This window comes from Tenrec ecaudatus, chromosome 13 (assembly GCF_050624435.1).
Source record: "Tenrec ecaudatus isolate mTenEca1 chromosome 13, mTenEca1.hap1, whole genome shotgun sequence".
Lineage (NCBI taxonomy): Eukaryota > Metazoa > Chordata > Mammalia > Afrosoricida > Tenrecidae > Tenrec > Tenrec ecaudatus.
This window is the reverse complement of record NC_134542.1, coordinates 138,598,330-138,618,183: the sequence shown is the minus strand read 5'-3', so window position 1 is coordinate 138,618,183 and position 19,854 is coordinate 138,598,330. Positions and strand designations below refer to the sequence as shown.

The 19,854-nt window shown below is 47.6% G+C and overlaps 1 protein-coding gene across 2 annotated transcripts in view; it reads right to left on the bottom strand.

Annotated features, from left to right (window-relative positions):
- The window catches only part of MGAT5 (alpha-1,6-mannosylglycoprotein 6-beta-N-acetylglucosaminyltransferase), a 441,795-nt gene that overhangs the window by 357,008 nt on the left and 64,933 nt on the right, over positions 1 to 19,854 (bottom strand). For both annotated transcript variants that reach the window (XM_075530286.1, XM_075530287.1), the window contains exon 2: positions 13,187 to 13,236. The gene's annotated coding sequence lies outside the window, so the exon portion shown is untranslated. The remainder of the gene's footprint in view (positions 1 to 13,186; positions 13,237 to 19,854) is intronic.

Genomic DNA, 19,854 nt, shown 5'->3' with positions numbered 1-19,854 from the left:
GACCCACGAGGCAGTTCGATTCTTTCCTAGGCAGTAGTTACAAGTGGGAATTGCCAGATGGCTGAGTTTGCCTTTTGAATCATCCTGCAATTTTAAAACAAGTATTTTGAAAGAATCAACTTCAATTTTTCAAACCTTCAAAACTATCAAATAGCTCCATGCCCCACAAGATCCACTTAGCTAACAACATCACACCTTAAAGGTATCTTTCATGGTGGTTTCAAGTTGTAGATGCAAATCAAAAGGGCAGAGTCCCACAGAAGAAAAGACGGGAAGTAGCTCAAGATATCTCTTCACCTTGATCTCTTTGTAAACACGGAGGTTGAGGTTGGAGTCAGCAAACACTCCTCAAGCCCAAGGATAAGTATTGAAAGTGTGTCGAGCTGATGTGTAACTGTAATACAAAAGCTTCGAACACTAATTAGAATTTCTCCCAATAATTTTGTATATTTTACGCCCCCCCCCCAGCCGGGAGATATTGTATGACTGACATTGTTTAGAATTGCCTGCAGACTGTTGAAATAAAAAGACGGACAAGGCCTAGCTGGCGTCAGTTATATTGTTCCTGGGTTCTTAAGAACAAGACACTGCATTTCAGCTGCCCCTCAACAGGGGCCCTGCCACCAACCCACCCTTGGGAGGCAGGAGCAAAAGAATCAAGCAAGCAAACACCTTCTGAAGACACAAAACGAATGCCACAGTCCAGGCATGAAAGCCACTGTGCCTGACACGCTGAGACAGCCTTTCAGTTTATGTAGGGCAGCAGAGCAAGGCTACTCGGCAGCAGCGCCAAGGGCTCGGCTGGACTGGATGCCTGTCTGGCAGGGGCGGCCACCTCACACACTGTAAGAGGTTTACCAGTCACTCCCTATATTCCATTAACACTCTCTGCCACCCCCAAGCAAGCTGTGACAACCCCAAATATTTCAAGACCTTACTAAATGAGGGGGGAAATGCCACTGCTGGGAATCAGCGCAGGGCGGGGTTTTAGGAGACCTTTAGAAATGAATACAAAGGATCCAGCACAGGGCTGGCCTCTGAAAAGCTTTCAAGGCACACTTGGGACTAGCAGGAGTCCTAGGCTGGTGCAGTGGTAAATGTATATGACTGCAAACCAAGGAGTCTTGGTGACTGTGATGCCTATGGTTAGCAGTTCAAAACCACCGGCAGTTCCCAGGGAGAAAGACTGGGCTTTCTACTCCGTCAGCAGTTACACTCTGGGAACCCCTGGGGGGGGGGGGAGGTCACTATGAATCAGCGTTAACTCAATGGTAATGAGTTTGGTTTCTGAGTTTGGGGAGTGTGGCAATTATATAATCCGGTGTCAGTCTGGGACTTGAGAGGACGAAGCATGAAGGGTGGAGTCTAGTCCGTCAATCGGATCACAGCCAATGAAGCCTCAGTGTGAGCATGGCCTTCTCCTGAGAATTCTGGCAACTCCTGGATTTTCCTCCTTGGAGGCAGGAGACACTTCTCTCTCTCCTCCCTCCTTGGAGATGCTCTATTGACAAGACACATTGCACTGCGCTGATTAAGTCCATGCATGCCCTGGAAGCTGAAGGACCACATGGAGACCCTGGCCAGCGCAGAAATGCCTCTACAAGACTTTGTATTCGCTGGCCTGTGATCTTCCTGAGTTCGGCATCATTGCAAGTGTTTTGTGAGACAGGAGAGGAATGTATAGATTGGTATCAGACATATGGGCTAATATCGGACTTATGGGCTTAATCTGGACTGGGCTGGGATGTTTTCTTAATATTAAATGGCTCTTGGATAGAAACCTCTTTCTTATATACAATGAGCTCCCTGAATTTGTTTCTCTAGTCTACCCAGACTAACACTGGGAGCTAACCAAGAGGTTAGAGGCTTGAACCCACTCAGCAGTGCTGCAGAAGAAAGGACTGGCGGTCTACCTCCCCTAACTCAGCCACTGAGAACCCTATGAGGCAGTTTTACTCTCACATACATGGGATTAATTGAATGAGTCAGATGACAACTCGTTCCTGGTTGAATTATTAATGTGTGCATCCATTTTTCTTATTCAAACAAATAAATATAAATGCATAGACAATTTCTAATGAGAAAGAGGCTAGGCGGAAAATAACAGAGGCGATGGCATACCTCAAAGAATGCCGGCAGCCTTCTCAAGGTATTTTTCCAAACTTTTCTCATTTATTTCCCAAATAAATAAGGGCGGGAAGAGGTGTGGGGGGTCTAGCACCTTTACAATAAAGTCATTATTCCACCCCAGGAAATTTTTTTCTGTGCCCAGGGAAATAGTCATTTGACACAAAATATTACTAGTCTCTCACGTGTGATCTCTTGTTTTACGCAAGTCTTAGCTTTGCTCTCTGGTGTGGCTAAGTCAAAGCAGCCTAGAAGCAGCCAATCCAAATGCAGTGGCAAGCACAGTAAAACTCCCTATAGAGCCCAGCTGCGATTCCGGCTCAGCCCTGTGAAAAGACAAGAGGCCTGGGGTGAGTCTGGGGCCTGCCACTTTCTAAAGGTTCTGTCCTTGCACTGCTGTTGTTAACTGTCACTGGGTCAGCTCTGGCACAGGGTGACCAGACAGAGTGCTGCCCATCCCATGCCAGCCTGCACCTGAGCCCTAGGGTGCAGCCACTGTGCACTCAGAGTTTCTTCTAAACTAGGGGGCTCGTCTTAGAGAACTGTATTGGATGCCATTCCGTGTGATCCATAGTCTTCACTGATTGGTTTTCTGAAGGAGGTAGCCAGGCCTTTCTTCCTAGTCTGCCTTAATCTGAACATTTTGTTGAAACCTGTCCCCACTGGTACCAACAACACTGTTATCACAGAATCAGGCATCAAAGGAACAGGCAAGTAGCCACAGAACAATGCACGGACAGACAGGTTGTGGTCTAACTCTCTAACCCTGCCCGAATTCACAACATCTTAAGATGCAATGTTAAGTTTCATGTGATCATCTGGGCCAAGTCAAAATACATCTGTGGAGGTTTCTGTGCAAATGTCAAATACTACTCTTTACGGTCAGATTATACATCTGTGACTCTCAACCAGATGAAACCGTTGTTGGCTTTACAAACGGGAGCTGCACTGAGGAAAACAGCCCTGGAGTTTCAGCAGCATCACACGGAGCTCGGAAAGGCTGGAAAGAACAGGAGCAGAAAAGGCAGTTCAGGGCAGCAGTGTAGAGCAAACGCCAGGGATCTAGACTACGCAGGTTCAAATCCCTCCCGCTAGGTGCCCCTGGGCAAGCTTAACTAGCTCCACAACCCAGTCTCTTTCTTTAGTTTCAGCAACGCCTGCCTCCCAGGATGGCTTTGATGGTTTAAATCAGGGGTGTCAAGCTGGCGGCCCACAGGCCAGATGCGGCCCCTGAGGTAATTTTTTGTGGCCCGCGATGCTCTCAAATAAAAATAGAAAAAAATATTATGAAGAAAGTAGCTCTTAGGGGAAATCAAGGCAATACCGTACACACAATTGTCTCATTCACCCTTCAACTACTGAAGGCGAGTCTACACGTGGCCCAGTGCCTTTCCTGGGGGTCTGTGGACGTGTCTAAGTGCGCTGACTCAGTTCCGGCGACACTTGGAAGCATATGTCTGCCACTCTCAGTGTCACGTGATGCAAACTGGGAGAAGGTTAAAAAGAGCACTCTGGGTTGTGCTGGTATGAGTCATACCTCGTGGCAGCACTAGTGAACATTTTCAGAGGGAAGCCATTCCGACTGTGCATCACGTTTGTCAGCTGTACAACACTTTGTGTTTTTTATTAGTGACTTTGTTATATTTTCCAGTCACAACCTAAGAGGTAAGTGAAAATTAGTAGGAGGAAAGCACTGGCAAGTTTTGGGTAAAAAAGAATAATTTTAGTTTATAAATACATTAAATAAAGTAAATGTTTAAATAAAAGAAATTATATAGTGTTTTAATTATCCTATCCATATACCTGAATCCTCACTTCAAAATATAATTTTAACAAAATTTGTACATGTGATGTGGCCCGCGTGAATCTTGCCTGATGCACCCAATGGCCCACGTTCTAATTGAGTTTAACAGCCCCGGTTTAAATGAAGGAATACGCATAGAGCTGAGAACTCTGCTTTCTTGCCACACAGGGAACACTCAACAGACGCTAGTCGTTGATTTCTAAATAAAAATACATAGAAAGCATAATGAAATACCAAAAAAAAATATTGCCAGCGGAGCTGGAAAATGAGAGAGGAGGAACATGGCAGGGGACAAGAGTATTAAGAACCCAAATTCATGGCGTTTCTCTCCCAAAGTTCTTTCGCAAAGACTCCACTCCCTGTACTGACCTTGATTCCTTTCCACCAAGGTCACACTCCCTGGGGCCTGAGAGAGAGATCCATCCTGGGCACTCCTGCCCCTAGGGCAACTCCCAGACTTCCTTGCCAAGGGACCTCATGGCAGGCTGGCCTATGGGAGCCCGGCTGCAGAAGCTGGGAGGCCCGCGTGGGGAAGAAGTCAAGGTTCTGCTCTTGCTTCCTCTAAGGATGCAGCTGTCTCCTGAGGGCCTGGCGTCACTTCCGGGACCACCAACACTCACCAGCCTCCAGCTCTGTAGCTGCGACCCTCTGGGCGCGGACAGCACACCTGGTTACAACTCAGCTCCTCTGGCACCTGTGGAGTCAGTTTCCTGCATTCTGTTCGCTGCCTGCAGTCCCTAGTGCAGCTGTCCTGAATGAACCCTAACTAGCTTGCCTGAGACGCGCACGCTCTAAAACAGTGATTCTCAACCTGGGGGGCGAACGACCCTTTCACATGGGTAACCTGATTCATAACCATAGCAAAATGACAGTTATGAAGGAGCAATGGAAATAATGTTATGGTTGGGAGGTCACCACCACATGAGGGTCGCAGCATGAGGAAGGTTGAGAACCACTGCTCTAAAAGGACCAATCTGGAAATCCAAGCCGGCTGCTATCCACTCTGACACATGGAAACCCAAGTGTCAGAGCAGAAGGGGGTCCAGAGGGAAGTCAATGGCTGGTTTTCCAGGATTTCCAGGCCTTTCTCTCAAGGTCCCTCTGGGTGGGGCCTAACTGTCAACCTCTTCATGAATAACCAAGCACTTAACCATCAGTGGCCCCCCTCCCCCCAGGGATTTCCTTCTGGAAGAACCAACCAACCAACAAAATCAGACCCATGGCCCTTCAGTCAGTTCCGCCACATACCAACCCTTGAAGACATAATAGACCTGGTCTCCCAGGGTGCCACGTTTTCCCCTCAGACAGGCTAGTGCATTTGAACCGCTGACTTTCTGATTCACAGGTAAGTGCTCAGCCACTGCACCATCAGGGATCCTCTTCTGAAGAGCTCCGGAAAACCATGCCGTGCTGCCTCAGAGCGATTCTTTGGCCAAGAATGCCCCCACCACCTCCTTCCAGCATCTCCCTCTCAAAGTCTCCCTCTAGCCTCCCAAAGGTTAGCGCTGTGATGTGTTGTGTTCTTCATTTACTGGTGGAAGAAGGGGGATAAAAAAAAACACTTGGAAAAAGACTAGTGCTATTTTGCTTTTTATCAAGTTACATGACCTCTGCTCCTTCCAACATGGGATACTGGCCGCCTTGCATCAAAGGTTTCCCTCTACTTAAGTGCTATTGACGTTTTACAGACTGGCATTAGTCTCCACTCATAAATACCTTGCTTTTTTTTTTGTTCCCCTTCTGAAATGCCGCCAAGAACACATAGCCAGTTCACACTCATGACACTAGTCAGCACCTTCCACTCGGGGTGGGTGGCTCAGCGCAGCCCGTGTTATCACTGCCCCCCAAGTCCAAGGCCAAAGCAGCTTCTCTTTTCTTCCCATTGTTTCCTCCGACACCTCAGTGCATAAAAACGAAATGCCTGACATCAGCCCTCAGGCTCACCACATGAAGACGTAGGTTTCTGGGGCCTAAAGGAGCAACCACAAACAAGGTTCAGAGAAGTCACTCAGAGAAATGGGGGCTGGGGAGGAGAATGCTGACTGTCCCTCAAAACCCAGGCGCCCTCCTTCCTGGGCACACAGCTGACGAGTCTCGGGCACGGGGATGCAAGTGGCAAGTCGGCTGACAACTGCCTGTGCTGGCCATGAACTCACCATGCTGGCTCTCTTCCTTACGTTCTCCTTCCCATCTGCCTGGGATGGTGTCCCGGGGGATCCAGAGGCCCTGGGGTCAACCTACTGCCACCCATCTGCCATTGCGGCTTGTATGCTATAATGCTGCCGAAAAGGTGTAACACCACCAGTATTTCCAGGACCAGCACAGTCACCCATGGGGTGGGGGAAAGATTTCAGCAGAGCATAGGGACTAAGAATGGCTAGGAACAAAGGTTTGTCATCTGCTTTCTGAGAACCACCCAGGGAAAACTGGAAGAGTCACAACAGAACGCAGTCTTGAGACCGCAGCCCACGTACTTCATTAGGGACTGCCGTATGGCGGGACTCATCACAGAGAGGGGCCGATGTCTGGTAAAGTGGGAGACCAGGGAAGGTGAGGGAAACCTTCAATGAGACAAACTTGCGCAGGAGCCGCCACGATGAACTCTGACACGCTGAGACTCAAGAAGACGGTGCAGGACCAGGTAACTTTTTGTCTTTCTGTCCCTGCGGTACCGTGAGTCCCTTGACAGCAACTAACCGCTTCAGCCTTGGTCACTTCTTAAAGGGACTCGCTTCCCTTCCCTTACACCAAACTACCGCCACCCAAAAGTATGAGAAGAAACATACATTAGATGCAAGATTTCACACCAACACACACTGCATCCAAGTGGCATAGAAGGCCATTAATACAGGCCATCTGTCAAGGTGTATGAGCTAATCCCCAATAAACTGCCTTCCAGAAAGCACCCCAAGAGGAGCCAGGAGGGCTCAGGGCAAGGCACCTGTTCCTATTATCATGTTTCCTTTCTGGGAGAACAGTGCAGGGACATCAACCACCCTTTCACTCTGGGATATAGAAACCAATGCTCAGAGAAGTCAGGGGTCCCCAGGCATCTCAGCACATGTGGGCTGAAGCAAGGCTGAGCAGCTCATGTCCCCTAGTACAGCGGCACTCCCAGTCAGGTCTGTCTACAGGGGCCGGCCCACCAAATGTCTACTTCTGGCACAGGAAGCTCTAAGCACAGAAACAGAGTATCTCAGAAAGCTTTACAGCAAGCATAGACCACCTGTCTGTCAGGGAGCCTTTCTGGGCTGACTTGCATGTGCTATTAGACTAGAAATCATGCCAACAGTACTCCAGCGGAGTCCCCTAGGGTGAACAAGTTTCAACGAAGTCTCCAAGCAAAGACAGAGTAGGAAGAAAAACTTGGTGACTCACTTCTGAAAATAAGCTCGTGACAAGCCCAGGTCACAACTGACTAGTATTCGACAAGGTCCTGGAAGATGCGCTCTCTGTGTTGGGGGGCCCACAAAATGGGCAATGCCCTCTGACACGCCACTGACAGTAAGCACTGTGCAGGACCGGGCAACATTGTTGGCATGTTACACGAAAGGTCACCTAAGGCTAAGCCAAGTCAATGGCAACACACACTCAATAACAGCAAATTGACAGCAATGCTGTCATCTTAGAATTTCACTATTACATTGGAGGCCTGTATTTGTCTATCTCTTTTTCCTCGTAATGGGTTTTTTCCTTTACCAGTTCTTAGTTGTGCTGTATTGACTATGTTGAGGCACTCAAGTGTATGGATCGTAACAAACTATGAGTAGCTTTCAGAAGAAGGGGAATCCCAGAACACTTAATAGTGCTCATGCAGAACCTGCACATGCATCAAGAGGCAGCTGCACAAACAGCACAAGGGAACAGTGCATGGTTTAAAATCAGGAAAGGTGTGCCGCAGGGCTGCATCCTCTCACCACACTGATGAAATCTGCGTGCTGAGCTGATCATCAGAGAAGCTGGATTATATGAAGAACAGGGCGTCAGGATCAGAGGAAGGCTTATTAACAACCCGTGATATGTAGATTTACAACTTTGTTTGCTGAAAGTGCAGAGGACTTGAAGCCCTTGCTTAGGAAGATCAAGGATTGCAGTCTTCAGTATGGATTGCAACTCAATGTAGAGAAATCCAAAATCCTCACTGGCAGACCAACATCATGCTACATGTAGAAAAGATGAAGGTTCTCGGGAATTTTGTCTTGCTAGGATTCATAATCATGTTCGTGGAAGCAGCGGTCAAGAGATCAAAAGATGCATTGCATTGGGTCAATCTGCTGCCCAGACCCCTTTAGAGTGCTGAAAAGCAGGGGGTCACTTTGAGGAGTAAGGTGTGCCTGATCCAGGTGATGGTATTTTCAGTCACCTCATATGCATGTGAAAGTTGGACATCGAACAAGGAAGACTGGAAGAGAATGGACGCATTTGAATTACGGCGCTGGCAAAAAAACATTGAAAGTACCATGGACTGCCAAAAGAACCAACAAATCTGACTTGGGAGAAGCAAAACCAGAAAGCTCCTTAGAGGCAAGGGTGGCGAGACTTTGTCTCATGTATTTTGGACATGTTGTCAGGAGTGATCAGTCTCTGGAGAACACAGTGACACAGTGACTACAGCAAAGGGCTCAAACATAAGAACAATTTCGAGAGTGGTGCGGGACCAGGCAGTATTTTGTTTCCTGCTGTATGTAGGCTCGCTGTGAGCCAAACCGATTGAGGGCACTTAACCACAGCAACTGTGTTTAGAAGCGAGGATAAAGCGGAGGACCATGGGGAAGAGGAAGCCCTCAGTGAGATGGAATGCAACAGTGGCTACGACAATGGACTCACACACAGTGACTGTGAGCAGAGGGTGGCCCGGGCCAGACAGTGGCTCCTTCTGTTGTACATCTGCGCTGATTCAGCAGCATCGAACAACAGCAGTCCTATGGGCTAAAACCCTTTGAAGCCATGCTGACCCTCCCGCCATCCAGAGTCCTACCACTCTTCAGCCAAAGTCCCCAGGCTTCCCTTCCCTAGCACCTCCTGCCTTGACCTCGCCAGGCTCCCAGTGGTTCTCCTGGCAATGCCCATGCTTTCCAGGTAGCATCCCTCTCACCAAAAGGCTGGTGTTAGCCTCTCCAAGGTGTGCGCTGTGGGGGCTGTTGCCTAGAAGCCATCTTGAGCTCACATCCCACTGGAGAAGCGGATGGTCAGTCATCCAACAATGGTGTGGCTGGGCGCTGACCCAGCCAAAGAAGTGCCTGGGAGCCTGCGGATGGGCTCTCCCCAAGCTATCTCACCTGAAGGGAGCCACGGTCTCCGCATCATTCTGACCCAGAAAGAGAAAGGAGCATGCCATGGGCCTCCCTGCTCTGGGGAGGTCTGGCCCACATAAAATGAAGTCCCATACCAGAGGTGGGAGAAGCATGTCGCCATTCACACCATGAGTTGACAGAGGAGTCAATCCGGTGAATTACTACAGGAAGTGTGGGATGTGGAGATGGCATCAGCTCTGTCAAGCAGACAAACTGAATTTCTCCTGGCAAGAGAGGCTTGCTGGATGTGGAGAAGGGGATGGAGAGAAAGAGAGACAATAGAGCCATGCGGATAAGCGAAGAGGTTAAGTAGATGTCAATGACCTCAGAGCAGCCCTGAAAGGACAAAGGAATGAAAACAATGTAGGGAAGGGTGGATTCAGGTAGCATGGGGCTCAGTGGAGGTCTGGATCCCATGTCACCCACTGCCAAGGAGTCCATTCAGACCCATGGAGACCCTGTATGTCCGAGTGGAACAGCTCTCCAGAGGCTCTGATACTGTAAATCTGTGGGACTAGACAGCAGCCTCTTCTCCCAAGCTCTGGCTGGTGGGCTCAGCGCTTTGCCCACGGCACCACCCATTCCTTGACCACTCGAACGTCCAAACTCAAAAGGATGAATTCCGCAGCTAAGACGTGTGCTAGGCAAGATCTAGGAAAGGCAGGGAATCTGCTGGTACACAAATGATGACTGCACTGTCTCTGCACCTGTCCAGATATTTGAAATGTCTGTTACTAAGAAAAAAAATAAGTGACACCATAGAATATCTGTTCTGCTGATATTTAGGAACTTGGTGCTGTGCAATGGAGTCCCTGGGTCATAAAAATGGCTAACACAAGGTTGATGGTTCAAGTCCACCCAGGGGTGCCACAGAAGCAAGGTCTGGCGATCTACCTCTGAAAAATCAGCCATCAAAGACCCTATGGAGCAGTTTTCTAGTCTACACTGCCAGTGGTAGGTTTGTCCTGGTTTGCTATGCTTTGGGAGTGCTGACAGATCTGGACAAAGGCCGGCACTCCTTGTGAAGAAACCTGCTTTGCTCCTTCCACATGTGGTCTGGGAAGGCGCACTGTGCTGGGGCCCAGTGGCCTGACCCCACCTTGGCCCTGGGCTGGGAAGGAAGTAGGGTTCACTTCCCCATGCCATACTCCCAAGGAGTAGTGACTCAGGAGAGTGCAGTCTTGAAGTGGCCCGAGTCACTTCTCAGGCTGAACAGGGATGAGATACAACAGAGGCCAGGGCTTGGAATTGATGACACTCGCCAAGTGATATCCCTGCTAATACCTGCTGCCCCCGCCGTCACCACCACTAGGCTGGCTCAAGAGGTCTGTTTCTGCCACACGCCAGGGTAGTCCATACACAGGACTCTCTCTTAGCTTCACACAGCACGGCCAAGGTCAATGTGACTAACATCCTCAAAGGGTCAGCATGTGGCTAGGTGAATGTCTGAAGGTTCAAGTTCCTTCCGAGGAAATTGCAAAAGGAAGGGCTGGTAATCTATTTCTGAGAGGTTCTCGCTGACTCGCACAAGGCCACCAAGAGAAGTCAATGTGGCCCCAGCTGGCGTTCACTTTCATGTCCTGGGAGCACAGGTAATGAAGGAGTCTCCTTCTGATTGCCCGAAGACCTGCCGCTGAATCCCCATCTCTCGCCCCATGATATGCCCCTCCCTCCATTACTCACCCATGCACGGGAAGGAAAAAGTGCCCACCTTTTAACCATGTCACTTAGCATTAGTTGCTGATTAACGTATCTCATGGTCGTGCTACCAGGAATATGCAACAAAACTTTTTCGATCTAAAAATAATCTTACTTCCTCATCCATTCTGTAAATCATGCTGCCACGTGCCAGGTCCTGTGTCGGTCGCTGTGGGGAGAGGGAGAGGAAGGAGGCTGCCCAGCCCTCAGAGAGCTGAGGTCAGACCAGCCCCCCAAGGCACTGCAGTGCACTCCTGTCCCCCCGCCTTTCTGCACCTTGTCTGGCAGGAAATGTTCACACTATGCACTAATCTCACCGGCAACATCACAGCTGTCTATCCCAGACCCATCAAGTGAAGAGGCTGGTTCTTGGGGAAATTCCTCATGAGGATCATTCTTTGTCGGTGGCCAAGGAGTCCTTTGGTCTCAGAAGCTAATAGTTTCCCTTCCCTAAACTGACACTTGGGTCACGCACCTAAGGGCCAAGCTGGGATGCCATCTTACTAAGTCAGAGGTTTCACCTTGCTGCAGGGGGAGGAGAGCAGGGCATGCCCCACCTTTCAGGAGAACCCAAATCCCACAGGGGTAGAGGCTGTGCGCTTGATCTCCTGAAGGCATTGCAAAGGACAAAATGAGACGCCGAGGCATCTGTGATGTGGCTTTCAATCGACAAATATCAGCAACGGCACAGTCTGCTGCTTTGGGAGCCCCTCCAACAGGGGGTTGACAAGAGCCCCTGTCGCCAGCTCGGAGGGAAGCTGACAGACAGCTGTTCTTTCTGTAGTTTGTCCCCAAGGAGCCAAGTGGGCTCTCCAAAAGCACCTACGTATAGCAAGCTCCAGGGGGAGAGTGGTAGATAAACACAGCCCAGGAGTCCCAGATGACACCAACATGCCGGCCTACCCCATGACAGTTCTCAAAGCCAGTATAGGGCTGAGAACAGGACAAGTGGGGCATGGCCAGACAAACCCCAGCAGAATCATGACAGAGAGCCGCTCACCTGGATCCCTCCCTGGAGTCGGGCGCAGGGGCCACACACAGGGCTCCAAGGGTCCCCTGGCAGCATGGGACCTACAGCTGCCACGCCTGGCACCCGGAGAGAGCAGTGAGCTGGTTTCAGTCTCCCTCAGCACCGACTCACTTCCCAGGAGACCCAGGGACTGCTGGCTGTCCAGCCCCTGCTCGCACATAGAGTGTGCTCATGGGTGCCTCTTGAAGTCCGCAGTTTTATAGATCCAAAACTCCTTTGAGGCTCCAACTGGGACACTTCCTGTTTCTCTGATCTCTCTCAGCAGGACCAGCTGTGAGCGTGACAGTTTGAAGCCTCAGATAAAAGTCACCGGGCCGCGTGACTTCCTGGCCAACATGAATGCCTTTACTCGCATCAGACACTCATCTGCTTGCAGTGCTGCCATTCTTTGCTACTGTGACGTTGTTGAAGATGAAGTGTGTTCAAAGATCACAAACACAAAAGAAACAATGAAGAGTACCTAACGTTTCATTTTGCAGACGCCATAACCTTGACACCCAAATCCTCTCAGCCTGTGAAATCCAAATGCTCTGCTCCACACTGAGCATCCGACTGGCCAAGGTCACTGGCAGGGTTACACAAGGCAGTGGTTTTAAGCCTTTCACACTGCTCAGACAGCGGAAAATAAGGAAGTAAGTTAGCAAATTGCTTCCACCATAAGATATGCTTACAACTGTGAACTCAGACATGGCACTCCTTGAGCAAGAGGAACAAACCAAAGTTTCCTGTGATCCCTGAAAGACACTCGCTTCACACACTGTGTGCAATCCCGGTGAGCTGGGTTCTCTAGTCTGGTGTTCGCCGGGCATCCCCTCCTCAACCTTGTGGGCCAGGTCTTGGCTGGCCGACTGTGACGTCTTCTAAGTAAGAGGGACCGGCTGTGGTCAAGCTCAGCAAATCTGAACTGGTACGAATGAATGAATGAATGAAAAGCCACCTGCTCTCATCACTTTCTTAATTCAACGCAGATCCATTATGCTTGCCCAATTACCCCTAGCGATTAACTGCAGCAGACTTTACCCAGAAAATCAGAGGTATCCCCTCCTGCTTGGGGAAGTCCTGGAAGGTCATGCCCCCACCCCACCCCCACCCTTGGGGACTAAGATGCCTGCATTCTAATGGATTTAAGCACCAACATCTGACTGGACTACTCAGTTCTCAACCCGCCAAGGGCAAGCACCCTGGGCTCTGTGCTTACAAGACAGGATGAATACCTGCTCCTGTGGTACTCACATGGCCCAATGGGTCCTCCTCCGAGATCCACCGAAGAAGAGGAGTCACGCCTGAAATCGCAAGGACAAAGACATTTTTAAGTTCTCCTCTTGAGGGATATGACTTGTTACACACAGGCTGACAAAAGAGTTTCTATGAACTTCACTTCTCCTTTTGGGGAACCCAATTGCCTTTTAAGAAAGTCTTAAAAAAAACAACAACTGAAAATAGCTAAGTGGAAAACCCTCTCACTTCAACACCCCAAGGCATTTATCTGAAAAAATTCTATGGTCTTCCTTGTTGGGATCCAAACCCATCCATTATTCATGCAGCGGGAGTAAGGCTACATTTGGCAAGATGGAGCACCTACGCCAAACGGCTCTTTGTTCCAAATCTCAGGAGGCATTAACTCAACGCTTTTGCTGATGGTTCCTAGACTAGACGCCATTTACACACACACAGTCGCAAGTATACATATGCACACCATTAAACATAGCTCTAGGGGACTGCAGGGCCGGCCTCAGCTCCAGATACAATGTCCCTCCCCTCCCTCCCTCGAGGACAGCACTGAAGACGCAGCTTGGGGAGTGCGGCCAGTCTGACTGAGGGGCATCGAGGAGGTGTCAGCGCTTGACACCACCTCACCTGAACTGGTTGAAGAATATCCACAAGGGGCCACACTGAAAGTCTAAAGGTGCAAAGGGGTGGGGGGTGGGGCACTAGACCGCTCCATCTTTTACTGCAGGGAGAGCAACGGGTCTTACAGAAGGCATGCTGCTCAGACACAAATGATGAGGAGTAAAAGGGTACAAGTGCTATCAGGTAAGGGGGCTAGGACAGAGATCCCTGAAAGAAAAGGGGATTGGTCTGATGGACTATGACAGGGCCTGCTCCCTATTTAACAGTGGAATACCCATCTCCTCGGTCAGGACTGCAGTTAGACTTGGAACTGTGTGTATGGTCTCTTTTTCTCTCTTTCTTTTGGGTTCTATCTACAGAAGATAAGCAGGATAAGCAATCCCCAGGAGACAGTAAAGGGACAGATGGTTCTGGGGACAGGGAGGAGTTGCATGGGAGACAAGGAAGCTGGGGGAGGAACCGTGAGCAAGTAGTAACCAGGACAGGGGGTTAAAATTGACGGTAAGGAGGGTGTAGAGTGCCTGGTCGTGTGTTTGATCGACTGAAACGTATCTGAGAGGAATTACTAAGAGGTGAACGATGGATAAAACGCACGATAGTGGGGCAGAATGAAAGAAAAATGAAAAAGAAAGTAACAATTATATACTGGTATAAATATAGGTATGTAGATATGTAAATATATAAAGTTAGGTGTGTTTGCCCATATATAGAAAACAAGGAAGTAGATACACTTTGGGCTTCTACTTAAATCTTACCTCAGCACAAGAACTGTTTTTTCTAATAATGTGGCATTGTATGATACGCACCTGAAACAATCACTAAAGACAAAGTGGGTGCATAAGCAAATGTGGTGAAGAAAGCTGATGGTCAGACTCGACCAGAAAATACTCGCCAAGGTCAACAAACAGACCTTGAACTATTTACAGGCTTTTCTCTTTATCTTTTTTGTTGCTGTTGTTTTGTTTTCTTTTGTTGCTTTGTTTTGCTCTGTCTTGTTTTTGTGCATATTATTATCTCTGCAGGTCTATCTAGATAGGACAGGCAGGATAAACAATCTGGGGGAGAAAACAATGGGATCAACAGTTCCCTGGGACATGGGAAAGGGGGAGTAAGGAGGGAAAGGAAGTGGGTGTTAACAACCCCAGGGAGAGGGGAACAAGTGTTGTAACATCGATGGCTAGGAGGGTGTAGGAGGCCTGCTAGCGCTTGAATCAAGGGCAATGTAACTGAGACGAATGACTGAAACCCAAATGAAGGCTGAACATGAAAGTGGGACAAGGGGAAAGCAAAAGGAAATAGAGGAAGGAACTAGGAGGCAAAGGGCATTTATAGAGGTCTAAATACAGGCATGTAACTATGTAAGTATATTTAAATATGAGGATGGGGAAATAGATCTATGTGCATGTATTTACAGGTTTAGTATTACGATAGCAGATGGACATTGGGCCTCCACTCAAGTATTCCCTCAATGCAAGAACACTTTGTTCTATTAAACTGGCATTCCATGATGCTCAACTTCTCTACATGATCACTGAAGACAAAGAGGGTGCATTGGCAAATGTGGTGAAGAAAGCTGATGGTGCCCAGCTATGAAAAGATACAGCATCTGGGGTCTTAAAGGCTTGAAGATAAACAAGTGGCCACCTAGCTGAAAAGCAACAAAGCCCACATGGGAGAAGCACACCAGCCTGTGTGATCATGAGGTGTCAATGGGATCAGGTGTCAGACATCAAAGAACAAGCAATAAAATTACACAAAGATAGACAAAATGGAGATCCAAACCCCACCTGTAACATAATTGGACAGTCCCCCACACAAGGGCCACATGGAAGGAATGATATATTTATGGTACAGTATAACACTGATGAAACACAATTATCTTCTAATTCTTTAACATTTCCTCCCCTTACTATGAAGGCCTTAGTTTTACTTCACTAATCATGTTAGAGCTACATATGTTCTTTTGTATGACTCAGATCATCCGATGCATGAAATCCAAGATAGATAATAAACCTTGCAGAAATAGTAAAGGTAGTAATAATTCCCTGAGGGTATGGAAGGGAGGGAGAGGGGGAAGGGGGAGCTGATAGCAATGATGACTGTATAACCAATGACTAACAGAATTGTAGGTAAATGGATACATTGGATAATGTAAGATATAGCTAAAAAATAATAATATATAACAATAAGCGTTCCTGGGGATAGGGTAAGGATAAAGGGAGTTGATAACAAAGATTTCAAGAAGAAAGAAAATATTTTGAAAATGATGGTGGCATGGAAGAAGCACACCAGCCTGTCTGACCACGAGGTATAGAAGGGACCAGTTATCAGATATCAAAGAACTAAAAATCCTATCAGTGGGTGCCCACCTTCCTGATACAATCACTGAAGACGAACGTGTGCATAAGCAAATGTGGTGAAGAAAGCTGATGGTGCCCTGCTATCAAAAGGTATAGCATCTGGGGTCTTAAAGGCTTAAAGATAAATAAGCGGCCATCTAGCTCAGAAGCAACAAAGCCCACAAGGAAGAAGCACACCAGCCAGTGTGATCACGAGCTGTTGAAGGGATCAGGTATCAAGCATCAAGGAACAAAAAATCTTATCAATGTAAATGTGGGTGAGTGCAGAATGGAGACTCAAAGCCCATCGGTAGGCAACTGGATACCCCCTTACTGAAGGGTTGTGGGGAGGAGATGAGCCAGTCAGGGTGCAGGGTAGCAACGATGAAACATATAACTTTCCTCTAGTTCTTAAATGCGTCCTCCCCCCCACAAATATCATGATCCCAATTCTACCTTACAAATCTGGATGGACCAGAGGATATACATTGATACAGATAGCAGCTGGAAACACAGGGAATCCAGGACAGATGACCCCTGGAGGGTGGAGGAAATGTGAGGTAGAAAGGGGGAAGCGACTACAAGAATCTATGTATAACCTCCTCCCTGGGGGGCAGACAGCAGAGAAGGGGGAGGAGAAATGGACAGTGTAACATATGACAAAATAATAATAATTTATGAATTATGATGGGTTCATGAGGGAGGGGGAGGGGTAAAAATGAGCAGCCAATATTAAGGGCTCAAGTAGAAGGCAAATGTTTTGAGAATGATGATGGCAACAAATGTACATCTGTGCTTGACACAATGGATGTTATGTCAGGATTGTGCTAAGAATTGTATGAGCCTCCAATAAAATGATTTTTTTAAGAAAATAAAATGACGGCAGCAGTTGGATAACATTGTTTGATCAAATGGAATTATAGTTATATCTGTAAGAGCTCCCAATAAAATTATTATAAATAAAGCTCTAGTAAAAATAAAGAATCAAAAACATTAACAATAGGAGATAAAGCCAGACAAATTACAAGCCAGTACAATCCAACAAAACAGATTAGTTGTAACAGCCTCACCTTAGAGAATTAAGACCCGTTCCCCCCCCCGAAAAAAAAAAAAAGCGAAGAAATCACTGCAGAAACACATCCACTGTGTGCTCTCGACAGAGCTCCTCCCTCCCCTGCAGAACTCCACTATAAAGAATAGGAGTGGGGTGGGGGGTACACACGCGTCCTGTAACAGAAACAAGCGTTTGTTTCTAATAGTCATGGAAATCACCCAGAGAATATAAAACTAAAAACATCCTCAAGGAGATGGGAAGAAGGTAGAGAAAATCTAAAATAGACCATGCCACACAGCTCATGTTCAAGTGGAGTGTGCGAAAATCTCCTAAGACTAGCCAACGGGTCGACCTTATTTTGATGGACTTTTGGGGAAGAGTTCATGACACTATTTTCTTCTGAGAGATGTCTTATGAGCATCGAGTTCTTTTTAATGCAAACTCAGTGTCCTCTTCACATGGTCTCTAGCACACAACTGCACTACCAACACCTTTGTGTGTCTCCAGCAAACCGCCTTCGGCAGCACCGGCAGCTCAGTGTTGGATGGCTAACTGCGGGATCCGTGGCTCAGAAGATGAAGTGCCCTGCACCTTTAAACATCTGCAAAGCCTCCAAATAGCTCTGAAGGGTGTGGAATCAGAATGCACTCAATGGCAGTGGTCAACAAAGAAGGAGGAGTCAGGGGCCACACCAGAAGGACGTAACACAGAGGCCTGGCTGAATGAACTCTCTGCCTCGAAACTGCCCATACCCTTGGACTGAGGTCTGAGCACTAGGATGGGAGAAGCAGAGAGTGGCAGCCCCACCCGGGACTGTGAAAATGGTGGTCACTGGACCTTGGGGGAAACCCCAGCCTGCTGGGTGTCCAATGGAAAGGGACCCAGAATCATCATATATTTAGTACCTCGATGCCTGCCCCTGCACGCCCCGCCTTGGCAGTAATATGACAGGTATTGATCTGTTGGGATGGGAGGGATCTGCACGTGGAAGAAAAGATGCAGGAAGTTTCCTCCTGGCACCAATCCCAGTGCTTAGGGTAAACAGAGCTCAATCGGATGGGAGGTCAAATAATGCGGGCCAACAACTCCTAGGTTCCGGCTCCCCTCATTGTGGAACCGTGCTCCCATAGACTCCTCATTCTGACGGGGTCCGGGGTGCTGTGTCAACGAGAAATGATTGACGTTATCAGCGCACTCAGGGGGATGATGAACAATGTTTTACTTTTTGTTTCTATGGGTTTTTGTTTTCCTGCTTTTTTTGTTTGTTTGTTTGTTTGTTTGCTGGTTGGTTTGTTACTGTTGTTGGTGTAGCTGGTCTTCCGGGGTCTTCATTCTGTCATAGTACAACCACCAAAGTAAACCTGAGCCATGCACATCCCAAAGATACACAGATGGATTCTAAGCCCCTATTTAACTCTAGCCCCAATCCAAGAACAGTTAGTTCTGATAACATGGCCCTGCCTGATACTCATGAAATGATCACTGAAGGTAAGGGTGCCACAGCAAAGCGTGGTGAAAAAAACAGGATGGTGTCTGGCTATCAATTGGAATCGTGTCTGGGGCCTTAAAGGCGTGCATTCAAACAAGCAGCCATCTAAGTGAGAGGTCAAGTCTGCATGGAAGCAGCACACCAGCTTGGATGATCCACAGATGACAACAACAAAATCAAAATATGACGAAGGGGACACTATCAGCGCTTAAGCTATGAATACCCAATTTGTAGAAAGCTAGACAAGACAGTGGGAGCCCAAACCCCACCTGCAGAGTGTCTAGTCAGACACTGCCAGATGTCCTCTAGGCACAGGCAAGGGGCTCAAACAACTTTCAATGTAAGCTTGATTATGCCGTATCGAACTTGTTTCTGGGTCAGCTGACCTTGCTCCTAACTCAACCTGAATTTGTTCTACGCTTGTTCCATGACAAGAATTTCTTCCCTGCCTCTTAAAATATTGGGGGTGGTCCTTTCTTTATAACTTATTTGTAGTTTTATCTTTATATTATTATTACTTTAGCCTTACTACATTATTTTGTTTTTGTTTTGTATTGTTTCTGTTGGGTTTCCTAGTTTGTGAAGCACTGGAGTAGTAGATGCATAGAGATAATCACTGAAGGGGATATAGGGGTGGGAGGTGGGGTATAGGAAGGTCGGGGGGGGGATTTGGGGAGCAAACAACGAATGTGGAAAAGAGAAGGGATCACTAGAACTGATTGTGATTTTAAAAGCGATGTAACCACGGAAGTATATGACATGTTAATACTTTAGCAAGAAAACCACGGGGGAGGAAAAACAAAAGGAACCAAACTTGACTAACAGTTACCAGAGCTGAAGGGGAAATAGATGTTGTGTAGGAAGCATTGAGTTGAGGTCAATGGTGGTAATTTGGAGAAAAGTATTACTAGAGGTCGTACAGCACAAAGAACATAATCAACGATACTAAATTATACAAGCAAAAGTGGAATTGGAGAATGTTCTGTTCTGTGTATTTTTGTCACAATTAGAAAAAATTAATTACATAGATAGCAATGACTACAAGAAGGAAGAAAATGTTCTAGACTTGAATATGATTGTACTTAATTAAAATATCTTTTTATTGGGGTCTCTTACAACACTTATCACAATCCATACATCGATTGAATCAGCCATATGTGTACATATA